Below are 17,372 nucleotides of genomic sequence, written 5' to 3' on the forward strand. Positions count from 1 at the left end.
GATGCTTGCTTCCCGAACCGGTATGGATTTAGCAAATCACGTTTTAATCCTTTAAAATGGCAAAACAAATGGTAGTGAATTTCATCAATGGTTATTCACCTTAGACTTCCTTTGAATGGCTCGTAAGAGATAACTAATGGTCTAAAGCCAAAAGCTTACCAAATATTGGCAACTCAAAGTCATTCCAGGTGATAAACTCACCTTTCAATGGCCATTGAAATTGGTTCTAACGGATTAATACAAAACTTGGAATTGAAAACCTCACCTTCCAATAGCTCGTAGGAGATAACTAATGGATAGAAATCCAAAAGCTTATCAAGTATTGGCCGTTGGAAGTTGTCCAAAGGAAATAAAAACCAAACTTTGCATTAATGAACCTTTAATGAAAAACGACTACCTTACCTTCCGGGTGTGAGAAATTTCCATGGGATTGCATCCAAGTCATCACATAACATCCATACTTTGAGAAACTAAAAGTTTTAGCCAATCATCCTCTGAGGAAAAGCCCTTAGAGGCTGTTTGGCTACCAAGAAAAAGAAAATAGTGAAGAGAAAAGAGAAAACGAGAGAGTGTAAAACGTAATATGTATTATATTTTATATGTCAATATATCAATATGTCAATATTTGTTACAACGGATGCAAGGGGATATAAATAGAGGAGTTTTTCCAACCTTCCTAGCTAAGAAATCTTATGATTCGTGGATTACAAGGAGAAGAATGGAAATTTATACAAAAATATCCAAAAGAAAAGATCTCGTGTGGAGTCGGTAGAAACAGGGGAAAATTCGCACCACGCAAGGGGTGTGCGAAATTTTCGCACACCTGAAGAAGGTGTGCGAATTTCGCACACCATTCGCACAGCTAAAGGGGGTGTGCGAAATTTTCGCACACCTGGAGCAGTTGTCTTCCGAAGGCCATATCTTCCTCATTTCAGCTCCAAATCGTACACGGTTTGAAGCGTTAGATTCTTGACTTCCTGAGCTTTGAAATGGTGTATAGCATGTAGAAAATGGACTTCGGGAAGTGCTCCAAAAGTGCCAAAGAAGACTGCAGCTGCTGTCCTCTGTTTTCCTCTTTGCTTCTTTTTGCTTCTCTTTGCTTCTCTTTGCTTTTCTCCTTTTGTTGGCTTGCTTTGGTGTAGCTAAAAGCTTGCTTTAACTTGTCCAAGTAGCTCCTCCATCATTTGGCATGCTTGAATTGATTCATAAGCTGATATAAACATGTAAACTTGCCACAAAATGGTTAAAACCAATTACTAAGGACCTTAATGAATTAATTGGGTTAAATGAATATGATTACTACTCAAAGGTGCTTAAAACCATTATAATTAGGTCTACAAAATAGCACTTTTTGGTAGTAATCACACCCCCCAACTGACTCATTGCTAGTCCCTTAGCAATGGAGGAGATAAAAACTAAGTAAACTATAATAATATACATAAAAGGGATCATGCAAATCACTCCAAAAAATGATATGAGTGGCATGATGGACATCCATGGATCAATAAAGATGTGAAACTCAACCTATAATAAGAGTTGTCAAAGCATTCACTTGATCATAGAGTACAAAGAATGGATATTATGCAAGTTTAAGCATAAAAAGAATTTCCACTCTCAAAAGATCCAAATCAAATTCTTCCACTAAAAGCTAAGTGTTAATGTGATTAGCTTCCGAGTATAGTATGGATAACTATCATCTCCCCCCAACCTAAGTCTTTCTTTAAGTTTAGCAAAATTAACCATCTCTTGATAGGCTAGGAACGCACCTTTTATTCACAATTCTTTTCACTTACTAAACTTAACCAATTCACCCATGTAACAAGCAGAGGATCGGTGACTCCCAACCAATAAAGGCTTAGGGCACCAGGCTTAAAAGGCTTTCGCCACCCCTTCGGACCATGCTCAGGTTTTAAGGCAAGCAAAGAAGTTTATTCCATTTTTTTTTTCTTTTTCTTTTTCTTCTTTTTTTATTTTTTTTTTTTCAAAGACTCATTGGTCTTTATGAGGTGTCCCAACACTATTAAAGAGAGGTTAAAGGTGTCAAATTATGGTTTCTCAAGCTTAGAGGGTGAGATAGTTTCACATCTTATAACCGGAATCTAATGTATGTGTGTGCGAATAGCTTAAGGTGGAAGAGATAAGTTTGCATGCAATGGGAGTTTCAACCATTCATCAACTTTTAGAAGAGCATAATACAAACTCTAAGACTCATGTAATCAAGTTGAAACTTGACTTCTCTCATTTAATTTTGAGAGTTAATCCTTAATATCCATGGAGTTTAAAGCAAAAAATTTTAAAATTTAAACAAAAAGTAGCTAATTTAACTAAGTATGATAAAAATTTAAACTAATACTTACTTCCTCAACTCTCCCCCCAACCGAGATGAACATTGTCCTCAATGTTTGAATCGAAAATAAGGAGGAAGGAAGTGGTACCTCATGTGATGTGGACTTGGAGTTGAGAAGGTAAACCACCTGTTTCAAAATTCAAAAATTGAATGAGAGAGGAATTTATACTAAATATTTACAAAAATGATGAGTGGGCCCCACTTTGGGCAGTTGAGGACAAGGCTCAAAGGGTCTTAGGCATAATGGAGCAAAGAAATGAGACTCAGAGGCTTGGGATTGGGAAGGGTAGGTATGGAGAAACTGAAATTTTCGCACAAGGGGGGGGTGGTGTGAAAATTTCGCACAAGGGAGGGGTGGTGTGCGAGTTTCGCACACCTCAAGGGGGTGTGCGAAATTTTCGCACAGGGGAAAATGGTGTGCGAAATTTTCGCATACCTGTGATTCTCCAAGACAGAGAGCATGCAATTTTTGAAAAGTGGTGCAAAAGCAAATTCGCACAGGGAAAGTGGTGTGCGAAATTTTCGCACACCACAAGGGGGTGTGCGAATTTCGCACAGGGCACTATTCACCCGTGCAAATGCGAAATTGGATTCTTTCAAATGGCCATAACTTCTTCGTTTCAAATCCAAATCGCACACCGTTTGAAGCCATGGACTCCTGACTTCCCAAGCTTTGAAACGACATATGGTATACATGAAATGGACTTTGGGAAGTGCTCCAAAAGTGGCTGTCATGACTGTCATCAAGAATGCTTCTTTTCGCACCATGTACTGTCACTGTGCGAAAAATTCGCACTGAGTGTGTTCATGGTGCGAAATTCCACTAAGAGCTTTGCTTATGCATTTTGGCTCCCTTGTTTCCTCTGTTTCACCTCCATTTCGATTTTTGTAAGCATCGTACCTGCATGAACACTTCAAAACTCATCTTAAAAACATATTAAAACTAAATTAAAGTTAAGAATTCAAACTAAAACATGCATAAATTTAAAGAAAGCATAGAATTTAAATGAAGCTGATAGCATGTACCCCAAAAAGAAGATGAACTATTTAGCTCATCCTCACTCACACTCCCACTTCATGCTGAATTCCCCCTGGATCCCAAACAAAATTGGCATCCTTCCCATTTGGTCCAAGGGAATTCGTTTCTCTTCTCTTCCCTGGAGAAGTGGATGCTTTAAAGGGTTCAGATAACCCTTTATCATCTTGAACCTTATGATTTTCAATGGAAGGTTGGTCCATAGAGTTGTCATAGCAATCCCCCACCAAAGTGTCGATCTTCAACACTTTCCTTGATCTTTTTGCATTGGTTCCTTGAAGGTTATGGTGGGGTTGAGGAGGAAGCTTCCTTTTCCCCCTTGCTATGTCGAGATTGGTGAGATTCTCAATGGAGTCTTGAACTTTTTCTATCCTTAGTGATAGATCATTATAAACCTCCTCCATTCTTACATTTATTGAACTCTCCATATTATCAATCTTTTCATTAAGATGAGAGTTGATCTTTTGTTGCTCACCTACAAAGTCCTCCATGACTTTGCTTAACTTCAAAATGGCTTGCTCCAATGAAGATGTACTCATTGATGGTTGAGGTTGAGGTTGGGTTGCAAGGTTGGGATAGTTATTCCAACTTGAGGTGTAGGAGCTTTGGTAACCGTACATGTCTCTCATAGTTGGAATGTTAGGGCACTCCCCTACCGTATGCTTATATGAATCATCTCCATTCAAAGCATACTTACTACCCCATTGGCTTTGTTGAACTTGCCTTTTCCCTAATTCAATCCGATCCCTCATGGATAGGTATGCGAATTTGTCCTTCGGTTGATGTTGATGAGAGCTTTGATCTTCATATGGAATTTCCATTTCTAAAAAAAATGATATTCAACTAAGGCTCTGTTCTTCAACTTGTACCAGGATTCCCTCTTGGTCTCGAATCCAACAAGGAATGCACAAATTGAAATTAAAACAAAAATAAAAGAAAAGAGAATAAAAAAAAATTTAACTAAATAAAAACTAAACTAAAAAAAAAAATTATAAGAAAACTCACCAAACTTGTGATGAAGATCACAAGTTACCCTTAATGGTTGCTTCACCGTGCTTGTGGCACCTTCCCCGGCAACGGCGCCATTTGATGCGACTCATGGTAGCTTAGCTTTAAAGGCGTATCAACAAAATTTATACCTTGAATACTATTACTAAAGTAGCCAAGCTACTATAGCATAGTGGTTCTAGGATCGTTCACTGGGAAGGGTTTTCGCAAACACAAGTGATATTCAAGTTAGGAAAATAGGTGATTTTCTTATGGATGTTAGCTTAAAAGAATATGTAAATGTTTTAGAAAGATTTAAACTAATCTAAGCTAACATTAAAGACTAAAATGAAAGGGTGTAAAAACAAGTTTCTCAAAGATAGGATAGCTATGCTCTGGCTCTTATGCAAATTGGAAATCTCAGGATAGGCTCCTCGCGTTGGGGTTGCAACTATGGTGATGCTTGCTTCCCGAACCGGTATGGATTTAGCAAATCACGTTTTAATCCTTTAAAATGGCAAAACAGATGGTAGTGAATTTCATCAATGGTTATTCACCTTAGACTTCCTTTGAATGGCTCGTAAGAGATAACTAATGGTCTAAAGCCAAAAGCTTACCAAATATTGGCAACTCAAAGTCATTCCAGGTGATAAACTCACCTTTCAATGGCCATTGAAATTGGTTCTAACGGATTAATACAAAACTTGGAATTGAAAACCTCACCTTCCAATAGCTCGTAGGAGATAACTAATGGATAGAAATCCAAAAGCTTATCAAGTATTGGCCGTTGGAAGTTGTCCAAAGGAAATAAAAACCAAACTTTGCATTAATGAACCTTTAATGAAAAACGACTACCTTACCTTCCGGGTGTGAGAAATTTCCATGGGATTGCATCCAAGTCATCACATAACATCCATACTTTGAGAAACTAAAAGTTTTAGCCAATCATCCTCTGAGGAAAAGCCCTTAGAGGCTGTTTGGCTACCAAGAAAAAGAAAATAGTGAAGAGAAAAGAGAAAACGAGAGAGTGTAAAACGTAATATGTATTATATTTTATATGTCAATATATCAATATGTCAATATTTGTTACAACGGATGCAAGGGGATATAAATAGAGGAGTTTTTCCAACCTTCCTAGCTAAGAAATCTTATGATTCGTGGATTACAAGGAGAAGAATGGAAATTTATACAAAAATATCCAAAAGAAAAGATCTCGTGTGGAGTCGGTAGAAACAGGGGAAAATTCGCACCACGCAAGGGGTGTGCGAAATTTTCGCACACCTGAAGAAGGTGTGCGAATTTCGCACACCATTCGCACAGCTAAAGGGGGTGTGCGAAATTTTCGCACACCTGGAGCAGTTGTCTTCCGAAGGCCATATCTTCCTCATTTCAGCTCCAAATCGTACACGGTTTGAAGCGTTAGATTCTTGACTTCCTGAGCTTTGAAATGGTGTATAGCATGTAGAAAATGGACTTCGGGAAGTGCTCCAAAAGTGCCAAAGAAGACTGCAGCTGCTGTCCTCTGTTTTCCTCTTTGCTTCTTTTTGCTTCTCTTTGCTTCTCTTTGCTTTTCTCCTTTTGTTGGCTTGCTTTGGTGTAGCTAAAAGCTTGCTTTAACTTGTCCAAGTAGCTCCTCCATCATTTGGCATGCTTGAATTGATTCATAAGCTGATATAAACATGTAAACTTGCCACAAAATGGTTAAAACCAATTACTAAGGACCTTAATGAATTAATTGGGTTAAATGAATATGATTACTACTCAAAGGTGCTTAAAACCATTATAATTAGGTCTACAAAATAGCACTTTTTGGTAGTAATCACACCCCCCAACTGACTCATTGCTAGTCCCTTAGCAATGGAGGAGATAAAAACTAAGTAAACTATAATAATATACATAAAAGGGATCATGCAAATCACTCCAAAAAATGATATGAGTGGCATGATGGACATCCATGGATCAATAAAGATGTGAAACTCAACCTATAATAAGAGTTGTCAAAGCATTCACTTGATCATAGAGTACAAAGAATGGATATTATGCAAGTTTAAGCATAAAAAGAATTTCCACTCTCAAAAGATCCAAATCAAATTCTTCCACTAAAAGCTAAGTGTTAATGTGATTAGCTTCCGAGTATAGTATGGATAACTATCATCTCCCCCCAACCTAAGTCTTTCTTTAAGTTTAGCAAAATTAACCATCTCTTGATAGGCTAGGAACGCACCTTTTATTCACAATTCTTTTCACTTACTAAACTTAACCAATTCACCCATGTAACAAGCAGAGGATCGGTGACTCCCAACCAATAAAGGCTTAGGGCACCAGGCTTAAAAGGCTTTCGCCACCCCTTCGGACCATGCTCAGGTTTTAAGGCAAGCAAAGAAGTTTATTCCATTTTTTTTTTCTTTTTCTTTTTCTTCTTTTTTTATTTTTTTTTTTTCAAAGACTCATTGGTCTTTATGAGGTGTCCCAACACTATTAAAGAGAGGTTAAAGGTGTCAAATTATGGTTTCTCAAGCTTAGAGGGTGAGATAGTTTCACATCTTATAACCGGAATCTAATGTATGTGTGTGCGAATAGCTTAAGGTGGAAGAGATAAGTTTGCATGCAATGGGAGTTTCAACCATTCATCAACTTTTAGAAGAGCATAATACAAACTCTAAGACTCATGTAATCAAGTTGAAACTTGACTTCTCTCATTTAATTTTGAGAGTTAATCCTTAATATCCATGGAGTTTAAAGCAAAAAATTTTAAAATTTAAACAAAAAGTAGCTAATTTAACTAAGTATGATAAAAATTTAAACTAATACTTACTTCCTCAACTCTCCCCCCAACCGAGATGAACATTGTCCTCAATGTTTGAATCGAAAATAAGGAGGAAGGAAGTGGTACCTCATGTGATGTGGACTTGGAGTTGAGAAGGTAAACCACCTGTTTCAAAATTCAAAAATTGAATGAGAGAGGAATTTATACTAAATATTTACAAAAATGATGAGTGGGCCCCACTTTGGGCAGTTGAGGACAAGGCTCAAAGGGTCTTAGGCATAATGGAGCAAAGAAATGAGACTCAGAGGCTTGGGATTGGGAAGGGTAGGTATGGAGAAACTGAAATTTTCGCACAAGGGGGGGGTGGTGTGAAAATTTCGCACAAGGGAGGGGTGGTGTGCGAGTTTCGCACACCTCAAGGGGGTGTGCGAAATTTTCGCACAGGGGAAAATGGTGTGCGAAATTTTCGCATACCTGTGATTCTCCAAGACAGAGAGCATGCAATTTTTGAAAAGTGGTGCAAAAGCAAATTCGCACAGGGAAAGTGGTGTGCGAAATTTTCGCACACCACAAGGGGGTGTGCGAATTTCGCACAGGGCACTATTCACCCGTGCAAATGCGAAATTGGATTCTTTCAAATGGCCATAACTTCTTCGTTTCAAATCCAAATCGCACACCGTTTGAAGCCATGGACTCCTGACTTCCCAAGCTTTGAAACGACATATGGTATACATGAAATGGACTTTGGGAAGTGCTCCAAAAGTGGCTGTCATGACTGTCATCAAGAATGCTTCTTTTCGCACCATGTACTGTCACTGTGCGAAAAATTCGCACTGAGTGTGTTCATGGTGCGAAATTCCACTAAGAGCTTTGCTTATGCATTTTGGCTCCCTTGTTTCCTCTGTTTCACCTCCATTTCGATTTTTGTAAGCATCGTACCTGCATGAACACTTCAAAACTCATCTTAAAAACATATTAAAACTAAATTAAAGTTAAGAATTCAAACTAAAACATGCATAAATTTAAAGAAAGCATAGAATTTAAATGAAGCTGATAGCATGTACCCCAAAAAGAAGATGAACTATTTAGCTCATCCTCACTCACACTCCCACTTCATGCTGAATTCCCCCTGGATCCCAAACAAAATTGGCATCCTTCCCATTTGGTCCAAGGGAATTCGTTTCTCTTCTCTTCCCTGGAGAAGTGGATGCTTTAAAGGGTTCAGATAACCCTTTATCATCTTGAACCTTATGATTTTCAATGGAAGGTTGGTCCATAGAGTTGTCATAGCAATCCCCCACCAAAGTGTCGATCTTCAACACTTTCCTTGATCTTTTTGCATTGGTTCCTTGAAGGTTATGGTGGGGTTGAGGAGGAAGCTTCCTTTTCCCCCTTGCTATGTCGAGATTGGTGAGATTCTCAATGGAGTCTTGAACTTTTTCTATCCTTAGTGATAGATCATTATAAACCTCCTCCATTCTTACATTTATTGAACTCTCCATATTATCAATCTTTTCATTAAGATGAGAGTTGATCTTTTGTTGCTCACCTACAAAGTCCTCCATGACTTTGCTTAACTTCAAAATGGCTTGCTCCAATGAAGATGTACTCATTGATGGTTGAGGTTGAGGTTGGGTTGCAAGGTTGGGATAGTTATTCCAACTTGAGGTGTAGGAGCTTTGGTAACCGTACATGTCTCTCATAGTTGGAATGTTAGGGCACTCCCCTACCGTATGCTTATATGAATCATCTCCATTCAAAGCATACTTACTACCCCATTGGCTTTGTTGAACTTGCCTTTTCCCTAATTCAATCCGATCCCTCATGGATAGGTATGCGAATTTGTCCTTCGGTTGATGTTGATGAGAGCTTTGATCTTCATATGGAATTTCCATTTCTAAAAAAAATGATATTCAACTAAGGCTCTGTTCTTCAACTTGTACCAGGATTCCCTCTTGGTCTCGAATCCAACAAGGAATGCACAAATTGAAATTAAAACAAAAATAAAAGAAAAGAGAATAAAAAAAAATTTAACTAAATAAAAACTAAACTAAAAAAAAAAATTATAAGAAAACTCACCAAACTTGTGATGAAGATCACAAGTTACCCTTAATGGTTGCTTCACCGTGCTTGTGGCACCTTCCCCGGCAACGGCGCCATTTGATGCGACTCATGGTAGCTTAGCTTTAAAGGCGTATCAACAAAATTTATACCTTGAATACTATTACTAAAGTAGCCAAGCTACTATAGCATAGTGGTTCTAGGATCGTTCACTGGGAAGGGTTTTCGCAAACACAAGTGATATTCAAGTTAGGAAAATAGGTGATTTTCTTATGGATGTTAGCTTAAAAGAATATGTAAATGTTTTAGAAAGATTTAAACTAATCTAAGCTAACATTAAAGACTAAAATGAAAGGGTGTAAAAACAAGTTTCTCAAAGATAGGATAGCTATGCTCTGGCTCTTATGCAAATTGGAAATCTCAGGATAGGCTCCTCGCGTTGGGGTTGCAACTATGGTGATGCTTGCTTCCCGAACCGGTATGGATTTAGCAAATCACGTTTTAATCCTTTAAAATGGCAAAACAGATGGTAGTGAATTTCATCAATGGTTATTCACCTTAGACTTCCTTTGAATGGCTCGTAAGAGATAACTAATGGTCTAAAGCCAAAAGCTTACCAAATATTGGCAACTCAAAGTCATTCCAGGTGATAAACTCACCTTTCAATGGCCATTGAAATTGGTTCTAACGGATTAATACAAAACTTGGAATTGAAAACCTCACCTTCCAATAGCTCGTAGGAGATAACTAATGGATAGAAATCCAAAAGCTTATCAAGTATTGGCCGTTGGAAGTTGTCCAAAGGAAATAAAAACCAAACTTTGCATTAATGAACCTTTAATGAAAAACGACTACCTTACCTTCCGGGTGTGAGAAATTTCCATGGGATTGCATCCAAGTCATCACATAACATCCATACTTTGAGAAACTAAAAGTTTTAGCCAATCATCCTCTGAGGAAAAGCCCTTAGAGGCTGTTTGGCTACCAAGAAAAAGAAAATAGTGAAGAGAAAAGAGAAAACGAGAGAGTGTAAAACGTAATATGTATTATATTTTATATGTCAATATATCAATATGTCAATATTTGTTACAACGGATGCAAGGGGATATAAATAGAGGAGTTTTTCCAACCTTCCTAGCTAAGAAATCTTATGATTCGTGGATTACAAGGAGAAGAATGGAAATTTATACAAAAATATCCAAAAGAAAAGATCTCGTGTGGAGTCGGTAGAAACAGGGGAAAATTCGCACCACGCAAGGGGTGTGCGAAATTTTCGCACACCTGAAGAAGGTGTGCGAATTTCGCACACCATTCGCACAGCTAAAGGGGGTGTGCGAAATTTTCGCACACCTGGAGCAGTTGTCTTCCGAAGGCCATATCTTCCTCATTTCAGCTCCAAATCGTACACGGTTTGAAGCGTTAGATTCTTGACTTCCTGAGCTTTGAAATGGTGTATAGCATGTAGAAAATGGACTTCGGGAAGTGCTCCAAAAGTGCCAAAGAAGACTGCAGCTGCTGTCCTCTGTTTTCCTCTTTGCTTCTTTTTGCTTCTCTTTGCTTCTCTTTGCTTTTCTCCTTTTGTTGGCTTGCTTTGGTGTAGCTAAAAGCTTGCTTTAACTTGTCCAAGTAGCTCCTCCATCATTTGGCATGCTTGAATTGATTCATAAGCTGATATAAACATGTAAACTTGCCACAAAATGGTTAAAACCAATTACTAAGGACCTTAATGAATTAATTGGGTTAAATGAATATGATTACTACTCAAAGGTGCTTAAAACCATTATAATTAGGTCTACAAAATAGCACTTTTTGGTAGTAATCACTTACCTAGCTTCCTTCCGTCCAAGAAACAAAAAAATCTTGCCACTTATCCTCTAAGAAAACATCCTCAGAGGTTGTTTGGATAGAAAGAAAAATACAATCAAAGTGAGTAGGTAAGGCAGAGTAAAGCTCTGTTTATTTATTACTAAAAATGTACAAGTGATACCCAAGAATGTCTTTTGAGATTCTGAGATAGATATTACAAAAAGAGATATCTTAAGATATATAAAGAGAGATATTTTCAACCCCTCAATTAGATATCCTAAATATCTAAAAAGATCTTCAGCTGATTACAAGGAGAGAATAGATAATTACACAAAATATCTTAAGGTAAAAATCTAATGGAGTCGGTGCAAAATATCTGAAGATTACATGAAGATTTCTCAAGTCAGATATGGAGTTGCGAAAATTTTGCAAGAGGAAAAGGAGTTGCGAAAATTTCGCAAGTGGTTGCAAAATTCTTCAGTGTTAGATTCCTTATCTGATTCTCTTCCTTGCACACTTGATTGATTTGGCAAAGGCTTTGAAGTTCTCCAAAACTTGGATTCTTCATGTAATTTAGCTTTAATCTTGCTTTTCCATGGATTATACTAAGTTTTCCCTCATTCTTGGCTTGTTTTAATGATAAAAAAGCTATCAAAAATATCAAAACTTGCCAAAAATTGATTAGTAACACTTGCAAGGATCCTTAATATGCCAATTGAGTTAAAAGCTAATGAATACTACTCAAAAGTGTTTAAAAGAGTTTATAAGAAGCTATAAAAGAGCAATTTTTGAGTAGTAATCAACAGCCTAGAGTTGTTTATAACATCTAGAGTCTTGAGCTCACAACCGATAGTCGTTCATGTCATCCACAACCTTGAGTTATTCAAAGCATCTAGAGCCCTGAGCTCATGACTTAGAGACTTTCATGTCATCGACAGCCTTGAGTTGTTCATAGCATCTAGAACCTTAAGCTCACAACCCGGAGTCATTGATGTCAACTACAACCTAGAGCTATTTATAGCATATAGAGCCTTGAGCTCACGGCCTAGAGAAGCGCATGTAATCCACAACCTTGAGTTGTTCATATCATTTAGAGCTGTGAGCTCATGACCCAGAGTAGCTTATGTCATCCATAACCCTGAGCCATCCATAGCATCAAGAGCCTTGAGCTCACAACCAATAGTCTTTTATGTCATTGACAACCTTGAGCTATTCATAACATTAAGAACCCTAAGCTCATAACTCGAAGTCATTCATGTAAACCACAAGCCAAAGTTGTTCATAGTAACTAGTGCCCTAAGCTAATGAACCAAAGTAACCCATGTCATCCACAACCTTGAGCTATTAATAGCATCTAGAGCCCTAAGCTCACAACCAGGAGTCATTCATGTCAACCACATCCTAGATCTATTCATAGCATCTAGAACCTCGAGCTTATGATCTGGAGTCATTCACATCAACCATAACCTAGAGTTGTTCATAGCATCTAGAGTCATCCATGCCATCCACAACCCTAAGCTGCTCATAGAATATAGAGCCCTGAGCTCACAACCTGGAGTCTTTCATGTCATTGATAACCCTAAGTTGTTTGTAGCACCTGGAGCCAAGAGCTCACACCTCAGAGTCATTCATGTCAACTACAACCCAAAACTATTCATGACATCTAAAGCCCTGAACTCACGACCTAGAAGGGCACATGTCATTGACAACCTTAAGTTGTTTGTAGCATATAAAGCCTTGAGCTCATGACTTAGAGTGGTTAATGTCAACCACAACCCTGAGATGTTCACAGTATCTATAGCCCATAGCTCATGACCTCAAGTCATTCATGTCATCCAAAACCCTAACATGTTCATAGCATTTAGAGCCCTGAGCTAATGACCCAAAGGAGCTCATGTCATCCACAACGTTGAGTTGTTCATAACATTTAGAGCTCTAAGCGCACAACCTAGAGTAGCTCATGTCATTCACAACCCTAAGTTATTCATAGCATCAAGAGCCTTAAGCTCATAACCTATAGCATTTTATGTCACTGACAATCCTGAGCTATTCATAGCATCAAGAGCCCTCTGCTCATGACCTAAATTCATTCATGTCAAGCACAGCCAAGAGCTGTTGATAGCATCTAGTGCCCTGAGCTCACGAACAAGAGTAGCTCATGTCATCAACAGCCCTGAGCAAATCATAGCATATAAAGCCCGGAGTTCACAACTCAAAGTCGTTCATGTCAACCACAACCAAAAGTTGTTCATAACATCTATAGCCTCGACCTGAAGACCTAGAGTCATTCATATCAACCACAACCTAGAGTTATTCATAGCATCTAAGGCCTTGAGCTCACGACATAGACTTATTCATCTCAACCACAACCCAAAGCTATTCATAGCATATAAAGCCTTGAGCTCATAGCCTAGAGTAGCCCATGTTATCCTTAGCCTTAAGCTCACGACTAAGAGTTGTTCATGTCAACCGTAGCCTTGAGTTGTTCATAGTATCTAAAGCCATAAGCTCACAACCCGTTGTCTTTCATGTCATCGAAAACATTGAGCTCTTAACAGCATCTAGAGCCCTAAGCTCACAACCTAGAGTCATTCATGTCAACCACAATCTAGTGTTGTTAATGGCATTTAGAGCCTTGAGCTCATGACCTAGAACAGCCCATGTTATCCACATCCTTAAGCCATTCTTTGCATCTAGAATCCTTAGCTCATGACTTGAAGTCATTCATGTCAACCACAACCCAGATCTATTCATAACATCTAAAGCCCTAACCTCATGACCTAGAGTCTTTCATGTCATCCATATCCCTGAGCTATTCATAGCATCTAGAGCTCAGAGCCCATGACACAAAGTCGTTGATGCCAACCATAACCCAACGTTGTTCATAGCATCTAGAGCCCTAAGCTCACAACCTAGAGTAACCCATGTTATCCACAGTCCTCAACTATTTATAGCAACTAGTGCCCTAATCTCATGACCTAGGGTCGTTCATATCAACCACAACTTTAAGTTGTTCATAGTATTTAGAGCCTTGATCTTAAGACCCATAGTATTTCATGTCATTGCTAGCCCTAATTTGTTCCTAGCACTAGGAGCCCTAAGCTCATGAGTCGGAGTCATTCATGTCAACTACCGCCCAGAGTTGTTCATAGCATCTAAAGCCCTAAGCTCACGACCTAGAGTAGCTCATGTTAGTGATAGCCCTAAGCTATTAATAGCATCTAGAGCCCTATGCTCATAGCCTGGAGTTGTTCATGTCAACCACAACTTAGACTTATTCATAGCATATAGAGCCCTGAGCTTAAGAGCTAGAGTGGTTGATGTCATCCACAACCCTGAGCTATTCATAGGATCTAGAGCTTTGAGCTCCCAACCCGGAGTCTTTCATGTTAACCACAACTTAGAGTTGTTCATTACATCTACGACCCTAAGCTCACGACCTAGTGTCATACATGTCCTCAAGACCCCTGATCTATTCATACAATCTAGAACCTAAGCTCACAACCCCGAGTCTTTCATGTCATCGACAACCCGGAGCTGTTCATATCGTCTAGAGCTTTAAGCTCACAACTCAAAGTCGTTCCTATCAACCACATCCAAACGTTGTTCATATCATTTAGAGCCTCGATCTCATGACCCAGAGTAGCCCATCTTATCCATAACCCTGAGGCATTCTTAGCATATAGAGCCCTAAACTCATGACCCAAAGTCGTTCATCTCAACCACAGCCCAAAGCTATTCATTGAATCTAGAGCCCTTACCTCATGACCCAAAGTCATTCATGTCATCCATAGCCCTAACTTGTTCATAGCATCTAGAGCCTTAAGCTCATGACATGAAGTCGTTCATGTCAAACACAACCCAATTTTATTCATAGCATTTAGAGTCCTTAGCTCATGACCTAGAGTAACCCATGTTATCAACAACCCTTAGTCGTTTATAGCAACTTGAGCCTTAAACTCACGACCTAGAGTAGTTCATGTCAACTATAACCTTAAGTATTTCATAGTATCTATAGTCTTAAGCTCATGACATGCAGTCTTTCATGTCATCGAAAACTCCAAGTTGTTCATAGCATCAGGAGCCCTAAGCTCACAACCTTGAGTCGTTCTTGTCAATCACAACTTAAAGTTGTTCATAACATCTAGAGCCCTGAGCTCATGACCCAAAGTCATTCATGTCAACCATAATCCAGAGTTTTTCATAGGATTTAGAGCCATGAGATCACAACTCAAAGACTTTCATGTCAATCACAACCCTAAGTTCTTCATTTCATCTAGAGCCCAGACCTCAGAACTGAGAGTCGTTCATGTCATCCACAACCCTGACCTCTTCATAGAATCTAGAGCCCTATGCTCACAACCTCAAGTCTTTCATGTCATAAAAACCTTGATCTATTCATAGCATCTAGAGCCATGAGCTCATGGCTTGGAGTCATTCATGTCAACCATAACCTAGAGTTTTTCATACCATCGAAAGCCTTGAGCTCACAACCTAGAGTGGTTCATATCATCGATAGCGCTGAGTTGTTCATAACATCTAGAGCCATGAGCTCACGACTTAAAGTCTTTCATGTCAACCACAACCTAGAGATGTTCACTGCATCTAAGGCCTAAAGCTTAAGACCGATAGTCATTCATGTCATCCACAACCCTAACTTGTTCATAAAATCTAGAGCCCTAAGTTCACAACCCAGAGTCTTTCATGTTATTGACAACCCTGAGTTGTTCATAACATCTAGAGTCTTGAGCTCATGACCCAGAGTCCTTCATGTCAACCACAGTGGAAAGTTTTTCGAAGCATCTAAAGCCCTGAGCTCATGACCTAGAGTGGTTTGTGTCATTAACGACCTTGATCTATTCATATCATCTAAAGCCCTCAACTCAATACCCGAAGTCATTAATGTGAACCACAACTTAAAGTTGTTCATAACATCTAAGGCCTTAAGCTCCTGACCTAGAGTCGTTCATGTCAGCCACAACCCTATGTTGCTTATAGAATCTTAAGCCTTGAGCTAACGACTTAGAGTCTTTCATGTCATTAGAAACCTTGAGTTGCTCATAGCACCTATAACCCTGATCTCACCCCCTAGAGTCATTCATGTAAACCACATCCCAGAGTAGTTCATAGCAACTAAAGCCCTAACCTCATGACCTAAAGTCTTTTGTGTCATCAATAAGCATGAGTTGTTCATATAATTTAGAGACCTGAGCTCATGACATAGAGTAGTTCATGTCAACCATAACCCAATGTTGTTCATTGCATCTAGAGCCCCATACTCATGACCCAGAGTAGCCCGTGTTATCCATGACCCTCAACTATTTATAGCAACTAGTCCCTTGAGCTCAGGACCAAGAGTCATTCATGTTAACCAAAACTCTGAGTTGTTCATAGTATCTAGAGCCTTGAGCTCATGACCCATAGTTTTTCATGTCATCGATAACCCTAAGTTCTTCATAGCATCAAGAGTCCTGAGCTCATGACCCGGAGTCATTCATGTCAACCACAACCTAGATTTGTTCATAGCATCTTGAGCCCAAAGCTCACAAGCAAGAGAAGCTCATATCATCCACAACCCTTAGCTATTAATAGCATCTAGAGCCCTGAGCACACGACCTGGTGTCATTCATGTCAACCACAACCCAGAGTCGTTCATAGCATCTAGAGCCTTGAGCACAAGACCTAGAACAACTGATGTCATCAACAACCCTGAGTGTTCATAGCATCTAAAGCCCTGAGCTTAAGACCCAAAGTCTTTCATGTGATTGACAACCCTGAGCTATTCAAAACAGCTAGAGCTTTAAGCTCATGACCCTGAGTCGTTCATGTTAGCCACATCCTAAAGTTGTTCATAGCATTCAAAGCCTTGAGCTCACTACCCAAATTAGCTCATGTCATCGACAACCCTAAGTTGTTCATAGCATTTAAAGCCTTAAGCTCAAGACCAAGAATCGTTTATGCCAACCACAACCCAAAGCTATTCATATCATCTAGTGCCTTGAGCTCATGAACTAGAGTAGCTCATGTCATCCACATCCTTGACTTATTAATAGCATCTAGAGCCCTAAGCTCACAACCCAGATTCGTTCATATCAGCCATAACCCAACGTTGTTCATAGCATTTAGAACCTTGAGCTCATGACCTATAGTCATTTATTTCAACTACAGTGTAGAGTAATTCATAGAATTGAGAGCCTTGACCTCACGACTTAGAGTCATTCATGTCATCCATAACCCTAACTTGTTCATAGCATATAGAGCCATGAGCTCACGACACGGAGTCATTCATGTCAACCATAGCCCAATGTTGTTCACAACATTTAAAGCCCTCAGTTCACAACCAAGAGTATCCCATGTTATCCACAACC

The sequence above is a fragment of the Vitis vinifera genome, chromosome 18, assembly GCF_030704535.1.
Source record: "Vitis vinifera cultivar Pinot Noir 40024 chromosome 18, ASM3070453v1".
Lineage (NCBI taxonomy): Eukaryota > Viridiplantae > Streptophyta > Magnoliopsida > Vitales > Vitaceae > Vitis > Vitis vinifera.